This window comes from Panthera onca, chromosome B1 (genome assembly GCF_046562875.1).
Source record: "Panthera onca isolate mPanOnc1 chromosome B1, mPanOnc1 haplotype 2, whole genome shotgun sequence".
Classification (NCBI taxonomy): domain Eukaryota; kingdom Metazoa; phylum Chordata; class Mammalia; order Carnivora; family Felidae; genus Panthera; species Panthera onca.
Genome location: NC_138342.1, coordinates 32,332,985 through 32,339,100, shown reverse-complemented (window position 1 = coordinate 32,339,100; position 6,116 = coordinate 32,332,985). Strand labels below are relative to the sequence as shown.

At 40.6% G+C, this 6,116-nt stretch overlaps 2 protein-coding genes across 4 annotated transcripts in view; one reads left to right on the top strand and one right to left on the bottom strand.

Moving 5' to 3' along the window:
• The window catches only part of TLR1 (toll like receptor 1), a 47,289-nt gene that overhangs the window by 24,828 nt on the left and 16,345 nt on the right, over positions 1-6,116 (top strand). The window contains exon 1 of one of the 3 annotated variants that reach the window (XM_078446208.2): positions 3,471-5,995. The exons of the other annotated variants lie outside the window; for them this stretch is intronic. The gene's annotated coding sequence lies outside the window, so the exon portion shown is untranslated. Of the gene's footprint in view, positions 1-3,470; positions 5,996-6,116 lie in introns of those variants that run through there. 3 annotated transcript variants of the gene reach the window in all.
• The window catches only part of FAM114A1 (family with sequence similarity 114 member A1), a 117,029-nt gene that overhangs the window by 110,257 nt on the left and 656 nt on the right, over positions 1-6,116 (bottom strand). The window lies entirely within an intron of this gene.

Genomic DNA, 6,116 nt, shown 5'->3' with positions numbered 1-6,116 from the left:
ACAGTGCAGCTCTTTCTGTCTACAGGTCCTGTCCCTGTGCTTTGATAAAAACACCTTTTGCAGCAAAAGCGTCTCAAGAATTCTTTCTTGACCATTTACTCCTGGCCCACAATACATGATAGATAGATATTTACTGACACGAAAAGATATTTATAATGTGTTATAAATTAAGAAGGGCAGATAACAAAACAGCATACAGTCTAATGCTATCAGTGTGTGTGTGTGTGTGTGTGTGTGTGTGTACAAATTTTCTGTGTGTGTGTGTGTGTACAAATTTTCTGTGTGTGTGTGTGTGTGTACAAATTTTCTGTGTGTGTGTGTGTGTGTGTGTGTACAAATTTTCTGAACAGCAATTTGGCAGCAGGCATCAAGAGACTAAATCATGTTCATTTACATTAAAAAAGTTTGCATGGTTACTACAAAAATGATATTGGTTTATCTGTATACAGTGAGATTACCATTGATTTATTTTTTTCCTTTTTATTGATTTATATTTTTTGATTCTATTCAGTTAACATATATTCCTTGGGTAATAAAAAAAGTAAAATAACTAAGAAACTTTTCTTGAGAACACATACACATATATTTGCTTGACCTTGTCGTAGAGAAGAACTTTCTAAACCTAAAAGCAATGTAACAGTAGTCTGCTGGAACTTGTCTGTATAGATTGTGAGAGCTTCCTGTTAAACATTCAGGAATTTTGCAATCGTGTCAGTTGGCAGCTAGAAATCAACCATAGTGGAAATATTTATACTGCAGGTATTGGCAAATGCTACAAATCAGGCTTTTTGGGGGAGTGGTGGTGGTGGTGAGCAACCTGGTTTACCAGCACACAACTGAATGACAGTGATAGCAAAGAGAAAGTCAGTTTTCTTGCTTATATAAAAATATGTGCATTTATTGGTTCAAAAGATCATGAAAGTCTGACAGACAGTGTCAGTGACATAAAATAGAATGCACAGTTAAATACTAAAAACATAACCCTGCTAGAGAAATAGGCAAATGACATGAACAGGTAATTCACTAAAAGATACAAATTGCCAATAAACGTGAATAACTATCTGAGACATTTATAATAAAAGAAAATAAAAATGAAACATAGATATCACTCTTCATGTATGAAATTGTCTCCAAAATGCTACTTTTGTGGAGAATGTGGAGAGTGAGTATTCTGACCCCCTTGGGAGCAGGCAGATTGGCACAAACTTAATGGAGAGCACTTGGCAGTTATGTGTCAAGAACGTAAACTTGTCCATGCCCTTTAACCTGTTAATTCCTTTCAAAAATATATCCTAGACAACAGTAGAAAACTCCAACCAAGATTGTGTACAAAGTGCTTGTTGACATTTTATGAAACTGAAAGAGGGAACCTCCTACCAGGTAAATAGTTAGAGACAAGGATGGCCTTGGCCTACCATTTACTCAGGTAGCAGTTTCAAAAATTTGGCTGGAAAACTTACAGTAATTAAGGGAGAATTAATGAAAAGGAAGATGTCCAGGTGATGCCATTTTTTATTCCTAGCCAGCTTGATAGGACACAATTTGAGCTCTAGGATCAGGTGGGTAGGAGGAATGGTGGTGTGGGGGAGAGTAGGGAGGGAGGGAAGGAAGCAGAGGCACACCCCGCCCCCCCCCCCCCCCCCCCGCCCAAACTAAGGCACTGTGGTCATAGCATTGTTCTTGTCCTTATTGATTAAGAAACCATACTCTATACCCCTTCCTGATAAAAGCACTCAACAAACAAGGATTAGATGGGAACTTTCTCAGCCTGGTGAAAAGCATCAGTGAAACATTCCCAGCTAGCGTCATACTTAATGGTGCAATACTCCACGCTTTGCCCCCTAACATAAGGAACAAGATGAGGAGGTCTGGTCTCATCACCTCTATTCGACGTTGTCCTGGAAATGCTAGCCATGACAATAAGGCAAGCACGTGTTATAAAAAAGCATGCATATTGGAAAGAAAGAAGATGACATTTTGCAGATGACACGATCTTGTTTGTAGAAAATATTTAGGAGTCCACTAAAAAACTAATTTAAAAAAATTTTTTTAACGTTTTATTTATTTTTGAGACAGGGAGAGACAGAGCATGAACAGGGGAGGGTCAGAGAGAGGGAGACACAGATTCTGAAACAGGCTCCAGGCTCTGATCGGTCAGCACAGAGCCCGACGCGGGGCTTGAACTCACGGACCGCGAGATCATGACCCGAGCCGAAGTCGGCCGCTTAACCGACAGAGCCACCCAGGCGCCCCTAAAAAACTAATTAAAACTAATAAACAAGTGTAGCAAGGTTGCAGAGAAGATATACAAACGGCCAATCTACACATGAAAAGATGCTCAACATCATTAGGCATTGGGGAATTGCAAATTAAAACCATAACGAAATACCACTTCATTCCCACTAAGAAGGCTATAGTAAAAGTCAGACAATCACTAGTGTTAGCAAGGATGTGGAGAAATTGGAAGACTTTCACACTGCTGGTGGTAATGTAGAATGGTGCAGCTGCTTTGGAAACAGCCTAGAACTTTTCAAAAGGCTAAACATAGCTACCAAATGATGCATCAATTCCACACCTAAGTACATACCCAAGAGAAAATGTGTCCATAGAAAAACCTGTACCCAAATGTTCACAGCAGCATTATTCATAAAAGCTGTTAAGTGTAAGCAACTCAATTGTCCATCATCTTGTCAAGTAGATAAATAAAATGTGGTATATCCATACAATGGAAAATTATTTAGCAATAAAACATGAAACACTGATAGCAGCCTAATATGGATAAATCTTGAAAACACCAAGCTAAGTGAAGAGACCGATTACAAAGAAGCCCATATTGTAGATTCCATTTACATGAAATGTCCAGAATGGGCAAATCTATAGGGATTAGTACAATGTGTAGTGGCTTTCTAAAGTTGGAGCACATGCAGGTGTGGCCGGTGACAGCTAAGGCGTATGGTGTTTCTCTTTAGGGTGATGAAATATTCTAAATGGATTGTGGTAACAGTTGCGTAATTCTGTGAATATATTTAAAGCCATCGAATTGTGTACTTTAAGTGGGTAAACTTTTTTATGGTATGTGAGTTCTATCTCAATAAAGCTTTTGTTTAAAAAAGAAGAAAAAAACAACTATAGGTCATATCTTAGAGGCAGGATATTTACAATGCCCTAGATCCAAAGAGAATGCCTGGGTATGGAATCAGGGATGGGCAGAAACTGCTTTTTTTTTTTTTTTTTTTTTTTTTTTTTAATTTTTTTTTTCAACGTTTTTTATTTTATTTTTGGGACAGAGAGAGACACAGCATGAACGGGGGAGGGGCAGAGAGAGAGGGAGACACAGAATCGGAAACAGGCTCCAGGCTCCGGGCCATCAGCCCAGAGCCTGACGCGGGGCTCGAACTCACGGACCGCGAGATCGTGACCTGGCTGAAGTCGGACGCCCAACCGACTGCGCCACCCAGGCGCCCCAGAAACTGCTATTGAGAGAAGGTGAGGAGTGGCCTGGAGTGTAAGATATGGGAGCTCTATTTGAAGTTAGTTCTCTGGGCTGCTATTAACTGGGCTTAGGTTTGTGCTTATTTGCATGGCTGTGATGACACTCCATCTAGACCTGGGCTTTCCAATATCTCCAGCCCACTGAGCACCTGAAGTGCAGGTAGTCCAAATAGGATGTGCTGTAGGTATAAAACACACACTGGATTCTGAAGACTTAGAATAAAGCACATATAAAATATCTCATTAATAATGTTTGATATTGATTACCTGTGGAAATAATATTTTGTAGCTATTAAAGTAAAATGTTAAACATTTTACAAAGAGGGGTGCCTGGGTGGCTCAATCGGTTAAGCATCAGACTTTGGATCAGGTCACGATCTCATGGTTCAAGCCCCACATCAGGCTCTGTGCTGACAGCTCAGAGCCTGGAGCCTGCTTGGGATTCTGTCTGTCTGTCTCTCTCTCTTTCTGCCTTTCCCCTGCTCATGCTCTGTGCCTCTCTCTCTCTCTCTCTCTCTCTCTCTCTCTCTCTCAAAAATAAATAAATAAATAAATACATAAATAATAAACATTTAAAAAAATTTTTTACAAAGAAATTATATTCCTGAGAATTAAAGTTTTCTTTAGGACACATGGATCAATGCATGGGTATACATGATTACAAGTGTGTGTTCGTCCAATGGCAATAGGGAGGAAAGAAGGAGGTGGGTGGGCAATCAGAGTGGTGGGAGGAAATCTGAAGGGAATCACAGGACTTCAGAGTGCTCACAGGCTTTGCTTTCTGCCCTGTGGGCTTTCCTCTCCAGACCTGGTTCAAAGTCAAATACGTCTGGGAGCTGAATTCTTACTCAGAAACCACCTTCGTCTCCAGTGAAGGGTCTGAGGGAAGAAATGGTAAGAGTGGAGGAGGGGGAGGTTCATTCTTGCAGTTTCAGAAATATATTTATAGATACATTTCCCCTATTAAACAAAGTGTAGGGGCGTGGTAGGAGGAAACAGAGAGATACACAGAATATTAGAAGAACCCCAAGTTCTGAGTTAAGGGAAGTTGGCCTTGCTCACTGGGGAAAAAGAAGCTGATCACAGCAAAAAATTGTATCCAGTCTATGACTGCCCGTCATACAATACTAGGCTGGGGACAAGTTCTGAGGCAGACAGCTGGCATTTCTTAACCTTATTTGCCCATTTGTGGTGGTTGCTGATGAGGTTTCGGGGTGATGGTGGGGGGTCCGGAGCTGACAACCAAGAACATTCTTGAAGACGTCTTTGGTGCAAAAAAGATGATTTTATTAAAGCATGGGGACAGGACCCATGGGCAGTAAGAGCTGCCCAGGGACCATGAGGAGAGACTGGTTATATGTTAGGGAGTTGGGGGAGGTAAAGTCCAGGGGAAGTTTCCGGTGAGATTTTCACATGCTAAAGATCCCAGGATACTGGAGGCCTAGCTATTGGCAAACTAAGGTTGTTTTCCCTCTAGCGAAGCATTAGCATTAAGACAATAGGGAGTCCCTGGAAAAAAAGCCTCAAGTATTTGTCTGGGCTGCAGGTTATAAGGAAATTTAATTTTTTCTGCCATTTCTTTCTGCCTTTGTTTCCCACATCAGTTGTTGCTTTTGTTATGTTAAAAGAATGGCACTATCAGAATGAATTCCTAGAGTGTGCAGACAACTAACCAGAAGATGTATTCGACTTTACTGTTAGATAGTATGTTTCTCACATGGAGTTTTAAAAAATAACTTAAGTTTATTTATTCATTAGAGAGAGAGAGAGAGAGAGAGAGAGAGAGAGAGAGAACTTGACTCGGGGCTCCATCCCCTGGAACCGGGAGATCATAACCTGAGGTGAAATCAAGAGTCAGACGCTTAACTGACCGAGCCGCCCAGGTGCCCCTAAAAAAATCACTTTTTGATTAAGTTTGAAAATATCAATGGCAAAAAATTCAAGCACCAGACTGTCTCGGAAAACAAGTTTGTTAAAAACAAGGGACTAGTTAGCATCCATTCTCTATTAGCACATGAATGATCTTCTCTCTCTAGGAGTTTTAGCAGAGTGCGGATCTTGACCCGTCCCTCTTTAATGGGGGACTGATCAAAACGCAAGAATAGAAGCAAAGCATCTGAGACACAGCCAGGTTTGCTCTTCCTTTCTCAGCCCAGCCGCCACAATATGCATTTTGAATTCAGCCAATAATCATCTGTGGTTTATCAACAGCATGTTTTTCACTTCGCACAGAAACAGCAGTCAGCTGTCTAGAATGAAGGAGCCACAGAAATTCTATTTTAATACAGGCCTATCAATTAACCCACCAGCCCCTATTCTACATATGAATAGGAGAAAATTGGTTTACACTTCCTGTGTAATTTCAGTGGGATTCAGTAGATGGCATAAAAGAGCTTTTCTTCCCACCCCCAACATTTAAATGTAGTTGCTAGTGAAATAAATGTTCCAGGAAGTACTTAAATTTCCTACAGATTGCCAATGCGACCGGCTGGCAGGTTTGTTGGTAAGCAGCAATATATATTTTTTTAATATCCTATAGAAAGAAAATAATGGTTTAACTAGTGATCAGACACAAAAATCTCAAAAGTCTCCGTGATTAAGAGACACTGTGGGTTTGGGGTGTT